The sequence below is a fragment of the Physella acuta genome, unplaced genomic scaffold, assembly GCF_028476545.2.
Source record: "Physella acuta isolate Inbredline_101_S28 unplaced genomic scaffold, ASM2847654v3 ptg001029l, whole genome shotgun sequence".
In the NCBI taxonomy this organism is placed as follows: domain Eukaryota; kingdom Metazoa; phylum Mollusca; class Gastropoda; family Physidae; genus Physella; species Physella acuta.
The window spans coordinates 51,181-66,692 of NW_026732546.1; the positions used below are offsets into that span (position 1 = coordinate 51,181).

The 15,512-nt window shown below is 40.1% G+C and overlaps 1 protein-coding gene across 4 annotated transcripts in view; it reads left to right on the top strand.

Annotated features, from left to right (window-relative positions):
• Positions 1–15,512, top strand: part of LOC131954786 (CTD small phosphatase-like protein 2) — a 45,870-nt gene that overhangs the window by 8,036 nt on the left and 22,322 nt on the right. The window contains exon 1 of one of the 4 annotated variants that reach the window (XM_059318567.1): positions 5,989–6,054. The exons of 1 other annotated variant lie outside the window; for it this stretch is intronic. The gene's annotated coding sequence lies outside the window, so the exon portion shown is untranslated. Of the gene's footprint in view, positions 1–5,988; positions 6,055–6,115; positions 6,251–8,448; positions 8,507–15,512 lie in introns of those variants that run through there. 2 more of the 4 variants (XM_059318566.1, XM_059318562.1) reach the window with 2 other exon arrangements.

Genomic DNA, 15,512 nt, shown 5'->3' on the forward strand with positions numbered 1-15,512 from the left:
TCACCCTCCATCCCCCCCTCTTATTTTCTACTTCCCCCCCCCCATACCACCATTCTCACCTTGTCCATCGCGCAGGTGGTTTAGAAAAATCCGCAGGGCGAATCAAGAAGCATCATGTTATTTGGCTACATGGGGCGGGGTATTCCCCCATCCTTTCGACACCACACTGGTTGATCTGCTGTTATGCACGTAGCCAGGCTTCAGAGCGTTTTGTGTTACCCGTCTTGTGCAAGGCTATCAGTGTCACGACGTCTTCAAGTACTCATCTTCTCCCTTCCTCTCCCCCACCCCCTCCTCCTTTTCCTCCAGTCGATTTCTGTCATTATGTCAAAGATCTCCGGCATTCGATTCCTAGTCGCGGAGACATCTTCATTGCTACACAAGCTCCATAGAAAAATCATTAACTTCTTGCTTTTTTTTTTATTTCTGTTCTGTTTTTGTCTTTGTTAACTTGCGCTTTTTTAAACCTCGCCTCGTTTCATAATAAATTTTTTTCACTCTCTCTTTTCGCTGTTGTGTCGTTAAAATAAATAAAAGCCGTTCTTCCCGCATTTTTCAAATACCACGTGACCAAGCCTATCGACGTGGTAGATGGCTACTCACTCCGCGAATCTGCGCGCGCTTGGGCTACGCCGCCTATCGATTTGCACCGTCCGTCTTGCTCGTCGCTCGGTCTACTGTTGGGGGCGACAACTCCGGGCTATGGTGACATGCGGCGGAGAATTGTTTTTTTTTTAAAACTATGTCGGGGGTGGGTTATAATGTGAGCTAGCGAAGCGCCCCAGTTGTTATCGGCCCATGGCGGAGGGATATTTGAAAACGGTTCAAGGGATGGGGGTCGGCATAACGGTAATTTAAGCATATCATCCCGCGGGCACTACGGTGACGTTCAGTATTAGGATTTCATTGTGGTAGTTAAGTGCGGCTGGATATTTAACATTAAGGTACTTTTTTTTTTACCTCATTGTAGTTATAGCTACAGCTAGGATTTAGTTTAATTTTTTTTTATTTATAAAAAATATTCATTGTGGAGAAGTGGTAGGGGGCCACTAGCGAAAATCTGGTTATACTTTTATCTTATGGGAATCGTGCATGCATTGCCTAACGCGAAATGAGTTGGTTGGTTTATTATTTTGTCATAGTGTGTTGTAGATAGGTGATAAATAGCAATGTTATTTTAACACTTTCCAACATGCCCCTGTTTAACTAACGCGTGTCTCTACAGCCTATCAATTAGCCGTTTACCTCTGATGCAACGGCCCACCAACCTGTCTTACCATCATCATTCACACCTAGTTCAACAACCCATCAACCTGTCTTACCATCATCATTCACACCTATTTCAACAACCCACCAACCTGTCTTACCATCATCATTCACACCTAGTTCAATCACCCATCAACCTGTTTTACTTACCATCATCATTTACCCCTAGTTCAACTATCCACCAATCTCTCTTACCATCATCATCTACCACTAGTTCAACCACTCATCAAACTGTTTTACTTACCATCATCATTCACACCTAGTTCAACCACCCACCAACCTGTCTTACCATCATCATTCACACCTATTTCAACAACCCACCAACCTGTCTTACCATCATCATTCACACCTAGTTCAACCACCCATCAACCTGTTTTACCATCATAATTCAAACCTAGTTCAACCACCCATCAAACTGTTTTACTTACCATCATCATTTACCCCTAGTTCAACCATCCACCAACCTTTTTTACCATCATCAATCACACCTAGTACAACAACCCATCAAACTGTTTTACTTACCATCATCATTTACCCCTAGTTCAACCACCCATCAACCTGTTTTACTTACCATCATTTACCCCTAGTTCAACCACCCATCAAACTGTTTTACTTACCGTCTTTTACTCCTAGTTCAACCACCCATCAAACTGTTTTACTTACCATCATTTACCCCTAGTTCAACCACCCATCAAACTGTTTTACTTACCATCATTTGCCCCTAGTTCAACCACCCATCAAACTGTTTTACTTACCATCATCATTTACCCCTAGTTCAACCACCCATCAAACTGTTTTACTTACCATCATCATTTACCTCTAGTTCAACCACCCATCAGACTGTTTTACTTACCATCATCATTTACCCCTAGTTCAACCACCCATCAGACTGTTTTACTTACCATCATTTACCCCTAGTTCAACCACCCATCAAACTGTTTTACTTACCATCATCATTTACCCCTAGTTCAACCACCCATCAGACTGTTTTACTTACCATCATCATTTACCCCTAGTTCAACCACCCATCAGACTGTTTTACTTACCATCATCTACCCCTAGTTCAACCACCCATCAAACTGTTTTACTTACCATCATCATTTACCTCTAGTTCAACCACCCATCAACCTGTTTTACTTACCATCATCTACCCCTAGTTCAACCACCCATCAACCTGTTTTACTTACCATCATCTACCCCTAGTTCAACCACCCATCAACCTGTTTTACTTACCATCATCTACCCCTAGTTCAACCACCCATCAAACTGTTTTACTTACCATCATCTACCCCTAGTTCAACCACCCATCAAACTGTTTTACTTACCATCATCTACCCCTAGTTCAACCACCCATCAAACTGTTTTACTTACCATCATCATTTACCTCTAGTTCAACCACCCATCAACCTGTTTTACTTACCATCATCTACCCCTAGTTCAACCACCCATCAACCTGTTTTACTTACCATCATCTACCCCTAGTTCAACCACCCATCAACCTGTTTTACTTACCATCATCTACCCCTAGTTCAACCACCCACTAACCTGCCTTACTTACCATCTTTTACCTTTGTCTCAACCCATCAACCTGTCTCACTAACCGACATCATCAGCCCCAATGTTTAACCGTCCATCAAACTTCAAAGTGTTTTTGTCTGCGCCATCAGGCTTGCCTCATTGTATTTATTAGCCAATTTCCGTCTGTTAAATGGGCCACATATTGAGGTTAATCCTGTATGTGTATTTTAATATCATGTCATCACAGAAACACTCATCCAGCAGTAGTTGATGAATTATGCGATAGGTACACACATCTAGCAGTAGTTATTGGATTATTTAAGAGTACACACATTTAACAGTCGTTTATGAATGATGCGACAAGTACACAAATCCAGCAGTAATTTATGAGTGATGCAATGGTTACACAAACCAGTAGTAGTTAAATATAGCAGTTAATGGATGATGTAAGAGATACGTAAATCTAACAGAAGCAAGGCCTAGTGAATGATATACAAACAGGCTGTGTATCGTTACCGCGACTATTAGACAAGTTGATTGGCTGCTTGACCGTTATGGTGTGTCAGGTGACCATTGCTTGGCGTCAAGTATATCGATCTTTAACCCTGAGCTATCTATAGCCAGAGTATCAAAAACTAGAGTAACTTTCCAAGTGGAACCAATCTCTTTCTATGATTCGGGAAATAAGGGAATATAGATCCCATCCCATTAAAATATAGATCTAGTCAACAGTGCCGATACTAATGACATATATTAATAATATTATTTTTTTTAAAGGATGGGGGGTTTCTTTAGGTTGCGTGTTAGTAAACTAATATCTAATACAACCAAACAGTGTTCATCAGCACTCCTCTAGGCTAGATAGAGTTTTAGCAATCGAATCTAGATCTAGGTTTGTCAATCTACGTACACGTAGAACACGAACAACCGTTGTGTGGATATTCCCGCTGCAGTCACTGGGGGATATTTTACTTGCTGATGTAAGTGCTGACCCTGAAATCGTTGACATGTCGAATCTTGCCGGTTGATTCCTGTCGTCATCACGGCTATCACGTGATTTATTTATTTTTAAAAAAATCTTGTTCCTGATATTTTGGTCATATAGAATAGTTGTAGCCACATATTAAAATAGATGATGTTTTATGTATAAGAATTCAACTCTTGGGATTATAGTATAATTAGTCCTCTAAAATAAATCTTCTCTTATTCAAGTTTTTATTTTTTGTCATCTTTAGCATTTATTTGACCTAAGTATTTACTTTTTAAGTGCTTTTTTAAAATTTACTATTTAGTTAGTTCGAAGTGAGTTTTCATACAAGCCCAACGCACTAGTTAAGGTTGTCGCAAAATGTAACATATATGCAACATATGCCAATGATGTCAATGAATTTTCATTAAAAAAAAAGATGTCTAGTACAGTTTACGAAACTTACGAACTTCGCCGATACTTTTTTGGTGAGTAGTTTGGTAAGTATGTAGGCGGGTAGGTGGCTAGGTGGGTAAGTGGGTAGGTGGGTAGCTAGGTAGGTAGGTAGGTAGGTGGGTAGTAGGTAGGTAGGTAGGTGCGTCATGATGTGAAAAAATATTAAATACAAAATTGTTATTTTGGTGCGAATGAATGTTGTTACGAGAGATATGACGAATGCATGTTTGATGACGCGGATGAAAGAGAGTGAAGTTTTGCCATAGGAACGGGTTGTTATAGTATGCAAGCTAGGTAGTTCGGACTAGGGAGAATGTGAAAGATACTTCGTGTAATGTCGATAGTTTTATGTTTATAGGAGAATAGTAGTTGAATAATTATTGACCAAGAAAATAATAGGCATTGTGTAAAGTGATTATCGCCTGTATCGTGGTGATGGGAATGCAGATGGTAGTGGTACGCTTTAAATGGTAGTAGATCACGTGATCAAACACGACACTCTCACAGCAGCCCTAACAGTCATGTATAAATGTGTCATCTAGTCCATATGGTCTTTGTGCTAAATTTCTCTTTTGCACATTTTTCGTTGTGTTTTTTCTGGTTGCGCATTTTTCTGTTTCTGTTTGCGCTTTTTTCCGTTTGCGCTTGTTTCTGTGTGCGCTTTTTTCTGTTTGCGCTTTTTTCTGTTTGCGCTTTTTTCTGTGTGCGCTTTTTTCTGTTTGCGCTTTTTTCCGTTTGCGCTTTTTTCTGTTTGCGCTTTTTTCCGTTTGCGCTTTTTTCCGTTTGCGCTTTTTTCCGTGTGCGCTTTTTTCTGTTTGCGCTTTTTTCCGTTTGCGCATTTTTCTCTTTGCGCTTTTTTCCGTTTGCGCTTTTTTCTGTTTGCGCTTTTTTCTGTGTGCGCTTTTTTCTCTTTGCGCTTTTTTCTGTTTGCGCTTTTTTCTCTTTGCGCTTTTTTCCGTGTGCGCTTTTTTCTCTTTGCGCTTTTTTCCGTTTGCGCTTTTTTCTGTTTGCGCTTTTTTCTGTGTGCGCTTTTTTCTCTTTGCGCTTTTTTCCGTTTGCGCTTTTTTCTCTTTGCGCTTTTTTCTGTTTGCGCTTTTTTCTCTTTGCGCTTTTTTCCGTGTGCGCTTATTTCCGTTGCGCTTTTTGATTTGCGCTTTTTTCCGTTGCGCTTTTTTCCGTTGCGGTTCTTTCTGGGAACCCTTGTATTTGCATTATGATCGTATAGAGTCTTTTATTTGTGTATGATGGTCAAAGTGTGATTTTTTTTTGGTGGTTTTTTTTTTTTTTTTTGGTATGGCATTCTTGGTAGATTTTTTTGTAATTGCTGCAGACCTATAACATTTGAAGTATGTCGTAATTTTTAAATTAATGTACGTTTTCAAGGTCGTTTGTTTTTCCACGGTAGGTCACTTCGTCAGTCACATTACACTAAGTTTATATGCACTATCAATATATGTTCCAGTATTTCCGTCTACTATAAGTATTTTTTCTAAATAACTAGTCGTTTAGTAAATACGTTGTGGGTGGCAGGGGAAAGTTTGAGGGGAGGGGGGGGGAGGGATCTCACGAGAGATCTGTTAATGTTTCCGGCTCCTAACTTCCCACACGCCGTACACTACAGTCACGTTTCTGTTATTTGTTTACTCTTGTAGTCCTAGATTAAGCGCAATCGTCCTATTGACACGCATTCGGGTTTTCTTGTGCCTATTTTTAGACGTCCCCCCCCCCCCTTCTTAGTCTCTTTGCATTTTGACTTCCGTATACTCGGGCTGCTAGCTCTGTCACAACACAGTTCAACAAGACGGGCTTCGTTGTACGTGCACACGTTTTCTTCAATGGGTGACTGGGTACGGTTTAGTGCGTATTGATAGCTGTCTACATGAAATGTGTATGATACTATAGTGTAATTAATCCGTGTGATTTTTACATATATGGTTTATTGAATTTATGGACTGTTTTTAAAACGTTAGGAAAATACAATTATACTATTCTTTTTATTGTGAAATATAAAAAAAAACAAATGGACTTCATGTTAGTTGTCAGGTAAGCATACATTGGATAATTTTAGTACATGTAAGTTATTCAAAATTTGTAAGGGAAAGACGCAAATATGTTTTATATTAAATGCAGATGTGTTGTGTTAAAAATTAACTACCCTTTTATTTTATTTGAGTCACGGCTTATTATTAATTTATAAATGTTTACGTTAATTTTGCCGTACCCCAGTGTTTTAGTTGTTTTACACGGTTGAGCTTCATTATTAATTTTAATAGTTAATCCGTTTTATTCATAGAATTAATGAACGTTTTCTTTCATTGTTATATTTAACGGCGTGTTTCTTAGCCGTGACCGCCTGTTTTTATAACCGGTAACGTCCAGAGCTACACCCCGACCATTAAGATAAATATTTTATTTATGATTCAGATTGTTAGGTTTAGGGTTAGGCTTATGTTTTTATTGGGACTTTGTGTTATTTTTCGCGATAGAAGCAGTGCGATTATAGATTATATTGGTGTTAGGTAGATGTACATGTAGGCGACTATAATTGGATAGTTAGCTAAACACAGGTGTGAAAACAATAACATTTACACCGAGGTGCTTGCGATGACAGAAATGTAAAAACCCGCGACACGCCTCCCTTGTGTAATGTTTGTGGTGTGTAGCTTGTACACTGTCACCTTGGTGTCTGGATATGTCAACACTTGTGTGCTATAAATATACAAGTTCGTGACATGCGCAGTCGGAGCGGGTTGTGTGATGCACGTATTGAACAGCGCGGCTGTGGTGTAGCGTAAGACGCCCTCGACATAAACAAATGTAGCCTCGCTGTTTCGTGTCACTGCACCGCTAGGTTGGCGTGGCCCGGATATGGTGGGGGGGGGGGGGGCAAGGTTTATTTGGGCTTGAGGTTGAACATGGCGACCGCACTGCAGACTAAACTGCTGTGTGACAGGGTTACTGTTAAACTTTGTCCTAATTTTTTTTAAATGTTGTTTAGCTTCCTGCGGCGCTTCTTACATAGAAAGTGTATGCAAGATCGTGTCGAGGTGTCGTCATTCCGTGGTGGCGATTTAACGCTGTATTGATCAAGCTTTTTTTTTTAAATAGTCATCATTTGCATAAAGGTTTTTTTTTAGATGTGGCTATTTAACAGTAGATCTAGATAGATTTAACTAATAAACCTTGACTTTTAAATTGTGGTTTGGCAGATGTGTTTAGCTATTGAGTTAACCCTGGAAGCAGGATATGGCCATTCAACAGTAGGTTCATAGGCCTCAGTTCTATTTTTTTTTGGTTGAACCTGGCCACTGTAATGTTCTGTTGTCCACATGCCTGGTAGGTTAAAAGTTAAACGGCATTCATTTTGGAGCTGTGTTAGAAACATGTTTAGAGGGTGGTGGGGGTGGTTTTTGTGACATAGTGAGACATGGGCAAAAAAAAGACTAATAGAGCAACGTCATTTACTGACGATTCACTTTCATTCGACTTTTTCTAGCTTAAATAAAAGTATTTCAGAATGTAAATTGTTAGACTATTGATCAGTTATATTCACACAATTATTGTATCTGGTTCTTTAGTTTAGCTAAAACTTCTAAAAGCGATACACTATCTTCCTTTTTTTATGCCCGTGTAACACCTGTAGTTTTTTTTTTTTTTTTTGCATTCCAAAAATATCGTCTTATTTTAGATGATGCCAATACCATTTTTTTTTAAACAATGATTGTTAACATTTATTTGCTCACTAAATAGTTTAGCTTGCATGCTCTTTATATAAAAATGTTTGTTTTTAGACTATGTATTATAGCCAGATAAAGAGCAATGCATAATTGAATTAAGGCTTTTGGTAGTAAAAGTTAAGGCTACATATAGTACTAAAGGCAAGGCTTAATGTTAAGGCAGCGGTACTTAACAAACAGCGTTAAATGCCCTGTTGACTTTCTTTAAATTTAAAAGACCCAAAAATTAAGGTTACTTTTTTAATTTTTTAGCCCTGACGTTACATAAGGACTGACATCAGGTAGTGGTAGAAAAGTCGACCTTTATACTAAGACCTTGATTTTTTTTTTTTAAAGATAAGACACGCCTGTGATTAAAACACAAAAGTAGGTTACAAACGGGACACAAGTTTGAATATTTTTCCCTATTGCGTCTATCATTAGGCCTAGACTAAATTAGCAGGGAATTCCCGATCCTTGTAATTCCAAACCGTTTTTTTTTTTCCATCACTCTTTTGCAGTCTTCAGCATATCGTACCAGCACTCCCTGCACATAATGAACGCGCTAACCCTCTGTACCGGGGTGAGTTATATTTCTTAGCATGACGAAGCAAAGTTCACCTGCATATGGGCCGTGTTGTGTGGCTTCCTATGCAGACATATTGGCCCTAGTCTAACTCATAGGGCTATTTTTGTTCGAAAATCTTAGATGTGTCTAACAGGCGTCTACTAACACAATATTTGCTTCAAAAAACTTTTTATCATCACCCAGTACTTTTCACTGAATATCCTTGACAAACCAACCCAACAGACCACCCCCCCCCCCCCCCCCCCAAAAAAAAATAATATAAAAATAATGATAAATAACAATAATTTAATACGACAAAAAACTGTTAATGTCCATGGCATGGTGTTCGCCGTCTTGACCGTATCGAAGCTACAATTTGTTGTACTGCTACTCTAACCCAAGCCATAACACTGTTACTGCGATACACAATATCGTGTATCTGGTAAACAGATTGAACTGATCTCCCAACTGTATATGTTTGGTTTAGGATAAAGTTATAGGCGACGGCAATAGTAACGATTTGAATGCGGCGGTACTAAAGCTCGGTTTCCCTTTCAACTCCATGTACATGCCGTTGTTTTACGGTAAAAACAATCGTTTTTCAAACGCGTCTCCGTGCATTATAATTCAAAATCAATATCCTTTTATCCTTTCATTTAGCATATCATCTTTGCTGTTTGCATTATGCAAAGCTTTGAGTCCGCGTCCATAAGACTCTTTTAAAACCATCGGTTTTTTTTTTTTTGTTCTCTTTGACGGTAAACATCGGCTTCCAATTCATATTGTTTGTTGTTGTATTATTAGAACAATAAAGGGCTTTTTTTTTTTAAACTGATACAGTCGCTTATAATTTAAATAAACGACACGTCAAGTGAATAGTTATATGAAGTATCTCACAAAACAATAGCGAGCTCATTAAACTGTAATACTGCCGCTTAAATTTGAATAAACCACACGTCGTGTGAATGGTTGTGTTATGTTTATTACACCTGTTTTCATCTGTGCTAGAGGAAGGAGCTATATATTTACTTTGTCTTGCAATATATCATTTGAGCAATTTTTTTTATTGCAGCGTGATGTACTCGACGAGTTCACGTTAGAAGCAAATCATTAGTTTTGTGTTCTCTTATGGTGTGTTTCTTATAAGGTCGATACAGAACACTTGCAGTGATTCTCGATACCGCCGTTTACGACAGCTGCACTAGCTTAAAGCCCTACCCTAAAAGAACAGTATTGTGGTTTTTTTCCGGCTTAAAGAAAGGTAAATATTTTCCCCGAAAATCGTTTTCTGAGAAAGAACCGGTGGCCTTTGCCTATCTTACAAAAGGATTCAATGTCATAAATGTTCAGGGCATGTCCCTATGTCATTAGGTCACTGCATTCATTGAACCGAACACCGGGCGCTTTCACTGTAGGCTACCTCCATCATGTACATTTGGTCTGTTCACTTCACTGGACCAATGGTCCAACTTGTATTGACAGAAGATCACCCACCTCATGTTCAGCATACCCTCTAAACTCTAAGGGGAAAAAAACTAGTGCATCGTGTATTTTTTGTGCGCCGTGTTCTAAAAGTCCTATACAAAGATATATGTATTTTATAAAATGACTGCGCGGCAGGTTCAAAATTATCGCGCAACCAGCGCAGTTTAGAGGGAACCTAGCCCATGTTCCACTTCGCTAGACCAATTGTCCTTCGCGTCAAAAGATCATAGACCTTTTTAAACTAAGTACGAAACAGAAACAACCTGTCTTACCATTCTCGTCACAACATTACACCAGCCGACGTTGCGTGTCCCTCTACTGGCTATTCTTAGCCCGGTGGATATCGCTCGTGTCAGCTTGCCAATACATTCATTCACTCAGATCTATTTATAAACGGCTCGGGTTGGTGTGCAGTTTTAGAATCCTGATTTGTTTCTCATTGTGTATGGAAGATCGGTTATTTTTTCTGGTTTAGTTTTTAACTAATCCGACCTAAAAGTGTATATGTACGACTTTCACCCCGTGTATAGTTTTGTGCACACTTGATTCAAGATATATATTTTGTAAGAAAACTCATACACGTTTTGGTTCTTTTCGATTACCCATATCCACTTAATCCAAGCTGGATTATCGTGACTAACTCAAATCTTGTATGCTATACCAGTGAAATTACAGGGTAACCAAATAATACGGTAGTTTTATATAAATATAGTTTAAGTCGTGTTTTTGCCTTTTGTTCTCAAGGTTTTGATGTTGTTGAATAGTTGTTGAAGCTCAGTATCTCTTTTGTTGTCAGACTGTTCGATACTTGAAAGTGGGACGGAGACCATCTGTAACTATAGTAATGATGGCTTGTCATACTCGCAGTATCGATTACCGCGACAAAAGACTCGGAGTGGTTTGTTTACGCTCGATACTATCGTGTAATAGGTTGTTAGTCGTTTCATTCAGTCCTATACAGGTCTAGGGAGGTTGCATGCCTAGCGCAAGTAATTGTCTACTTTTAGGCTGCTTGCCTAGCTGAAGTAATTGCCTACTTTAGAGCCTGCTTGACTAGTTGTGTGGTTTCATGCTTAGCACAGATTATCTATTTAGGGCTACTTGCCTAGCTCAAAAAAGTATCTACTTATAGCCTGCTTGCCTAGCTGAAGTAATTGTCTACTTAAGACTGCTTGGCTAGCTCAAATAATTGTCTACTTAAAGCATGCTAGACTAGAGTGTATTTACGTGCTTAGTACAGATTATCTACTTGGGGCTACTTGTCTAGTATGTATGAGCTTCAAACCTCTACCTGTCTTTAAGATTTTAACTTTCTACTTTGTCTGCCTGCTAGGCTAGACGAGTTTCACGTCTAGCTGAAGCAATCGACGGTCTTGGGACTTCGAATCCAGTTAAGTACGTCCATGTGCCAATGCCTAGTTAAAATAATCGGTGATTTATTATGTTGGCAGATAGCTGGTGCGGTCAGTGATTTATTGATCTGCTGAAACTGATGCCAAGTTGACAGTGACTGGTATTTTCCTATGCTGAAAAAAATCATTTGGTTTTGGTACAGTGTAGTGCCACTATTTTGTTTCCATTCGGTGGTTGATTTTCTTGATTTCAATGAAAATGGATCTTATCCATAACAGTCGGTAGTGTTTCATAGCTACACCATGATGTGGATACTTTTTCTCCAACTTATGCCTGGTACACGTTTGATCCGAGTGGTTATTCTTTATTCCTCTCAATTTTTTTCTTCACGTTACACTTAAAAAGAAAGAAAAAACTATTAGGGTATAAATTTTACACGTAGAGAATATAAGTACCGGAATGTTGGCCCAGCAATGTGCAGTCTGCACGCGGCTTTTCCATCAATTAAATATGCGTGCAGAGTAAAGAATAAAAAGCATGCATATTTTACAGTTAAATTTTTCTATAAACATTAGACTCTCTGTGAAATAGTAAGAAAATGTTACATCTTAACATTAGGTTGCCGGCTTCTGATGATCACGCCACACTATATTGTGTTGTATGGCAATAGTAACAAGCACAGAATAACCCTATTCAACGGTACGGTTAAGCCAAGAGTATCAACAGTGATTGATAAACTTTGAACTTCAACTGTATGAGATGGTCACTGTGTTGCATCACTAGAGTGGAATTCTTATCTAACAAAAGTTGGTTAATGAGGGATTTTTTTTTTTTTTTTTCAACGTATACCTGAGGCTTGAAACTAGGTTAGCGGTTGTACAAGCCGCGGCCAGTAGTGTGTTCTAGGCCAGTGGCGGCTCAGTCTAGCCTCGACGTAGACCGTTCTCCGCTGTGGGCATGTGGCGGTAACAGGGAGGTGTGAAAACCAGCGGTTATGTATGGAGGTAATTTATGGTGGCCTTCATCTGTTTGTATATTTTCTTAAAGGGCCGGACTTGTTACAGATGTTGAGTTATGTTACCTGGATTTATCCCGGGGTAAATGAGTTTGTTTTCGTGGAGTGGGGGAGTGGGTTATAGTTCCTGGTTTGAAATTAAAACAATGCATTCAACAAGGCTGTGTCGGTCTAGTAAGGGGGGGGGGGGGGGTCTTGTTGAGTTAACGTTGTAGATACGCGCAACTGGTACTGTTTACGGTTTGTGTCTGGTCACCTTACTCCGTTCAATCGGTCCTGACTGGTCTTCTCGTTCCTGGTTTGATCATCCCGACTGACCAACGGTTTGTCTAGCCATATTTGGTGTAACACTGCGACATCATAATATCCATGTCTTCTTTCTCTCCTAATAGAACAAGTAAAGTTGCATGGCTTGACCACGGTCACGAACAAAATTTTAAACATTTTCGACATGTATGGTGTATTGGGTCTTAACTGGCATACACTATTAGTTTACTCACCAGTAACAAGAAATGTTATTGTAGCAGATGCCCTAAGATAGTCAAATAGAGAGTTATTGATGTACATGCCATTGAAAATTATTATAAATATAAATACGTAACATCATAATGCCTGAGCGAATCAATAACTTGCCACTTTAGTCAAGAGCATAATCACATATAGTTCGGTGGCTTGAGTGTATGGTAAACACACCCATATATTATAACCATACAGTAAATAATCTCAGTATACATGTATAGTATCTGTTGAAACTAACTCAAGACTAGACAGGCTTAAATGTATATTGTGGTATCGCAGCTAATGCAGCTAACGTTTATTATGTATGAATCATGGCACAGTCGCTGTTTTACTAAAGGCGATGTAGACACAGTGTGTGTCTATTTACTTTATATTGGTCATATCCCCCCCCCCCCCCTCCCTTTTTCTTCATCCGCCAATCGACACCTGAATAGAATGGCCTGATTGGTTCTCCTCCCTTTGAATAGAAACAGTAACGACTCCGTCCATCCAGACGGCAGCTGTCGACCGCCCTGAACGAATTTTGATTCACCGGCTACATCGTTTTACACTTTGCTGCGGACTCGCTTGACCGACTTCACCCCTCGCCACACGCCCGGCTTTTTCTCTTTCCTAACCACGGCCCGATACTCTCGCCAGCTACCTGTTTAGTTATATTTTTTCCCCTTCCCTGCCACCGATATTTGGTCGCTAGCAACCTGCTTCATTGGATTGCCCCCCCCCCCCCCCCCCGACCCCCTTTCCTCTAACCAAAATTTCTTCACTCCCCTTCCCACCCACGCTCCCGTGTGACTGATACTGTAATTTTCCCATCATCCCCCATCAAATCTAGGTCACCGCGCAGGCCAAGCGCCGGCGACTCGTTCCACGGAGATTGCCGATGCGTTCCGTACGGTACCTCGTCTCGCGCTATCAGCCCGTCGATTTCTCACAGTCCAACGGTCGATCATTCACATCGACGGATGTTCGCCCTCTGTCTGATGACCGTTGGTCTATTATAGCTCTCCTCGACCATTTGCTTTCGACTTTTGTTTGGCCACGAATCACCTAGCAACCATCTTTTTTCCCCCCATATTGATTTCACTTTAGTTGCTGGACTAAGTGTCGATATTGATTGCGCATGTGGGTTTTACTGACCTATTTTTGCGTGCTATTTATAACTCTGATGCTATGCTCAGTGGAAAAAAGTCTGTGCATATACCAGAAGCTCTGTGTATGGTTTTCTAACATATTGACCGTTATAAAAAAAACTAACGCAAAGTTAAAATCTAGTCTATAGGCATCCATAATCTACATTAAAACAATAGTGGTCATTTTACTAATTTCGAAGCTGGTAAAAATTGTCGATTGAGGGGTTGGATAGTATCTTACATAATGAGCATAGTGTTCATTAAACACTAATGTTATCCTGATTGATGGAGTAAAGTTTGCCTATTTCTGTGACCTCGACCTATGAAAATATTGCGAGATTGCCACCATGCCCAGCCGTCCTACTGGCCTTGTTACGGTCTTGTCTCAACTCTTGTTATAGTTTTTGTCAGTAATGAACATGGGAACTTGCAAGTATAGGGCTCATGCTAGGTTTAAGTTTAATGTTGTTTGTTTGGAGGATCATTTATTATTCTATTATTTTCTGGACAACTTGCGTTGATCTTATGTTTATACTGTGGTCATTGTGACGAGCGTTTAGATATTCTAATCAGATATTAATTTCATCATTTATCAACGATTTTCTTAAGTTCAACAGACTCTCTTAAGGTATTTATTTGTGATGGCTGGGCATAGTGCTGACCACACAGTCCCATGTATGCCCAGGGCATTGAAACAGACTCTACTTCACCTTCCACGTCTCTTGGGCACAAACGGGAAAAGATGATGATGTATATGTGTACGGAAACGCATCTGTTCATAACAATCTAGTAAACAACCCTTCAAAACAAATGATAACACACTAGCTAAGGATATAACACATCCTTGCGCTCACTACTCGCTGTTAACAGTCGTCCGAACACCCCCCCCCTTCCATTTATCAAAACACTAATACTTTCCCCATGAATAAATCGAACGGTATCCCTAACACAAACCATAGGGTGATACCAGATTAATTTAAAACTGTGCAGCTTCCTATAAAGTACCACGGCTCTATAATGCGTTTAAAACAAGACTTAATTGCCCCGCCTGATATAACGGTCCTCTCTGTGTAAAAGCCCGGATTCGATACTTCCCTGCGACCCAGTACAAACCCCCCTCCCCTTTACCGTCGCTTTACTTTCGTTTACCGCTTAAAGCTCAGATCCTTTAGTGCTGGTCAGGTTTTTGGCAAGTACCGGCCGGCTATCTGACCCACTCAGCCACCCCCGCCCCCATCTATACTGAACCCTCCCCTTTACCGTCCCTTTACTTTCGTTTACCGGCTAAAGCTCAGATCCTTTAGTGCTGGTCAGGTTTTTGGCAAGTACCGGCCGGCTATCTGACCCACTCAGCCAGCCCCGCCCCCCCCCCCCCCTCTACACTGAACCCACCATCCCCCCGTCACCCTTCTGTTTGCTAGTGAAGCAATCAATGAAGGACGTCAGGTTCGATAAGCCGCTAATCTCATGCCCAGCGCGGTTCTCCCCCCTGACGATCTCACCTTCCTCCCCCGCCCGA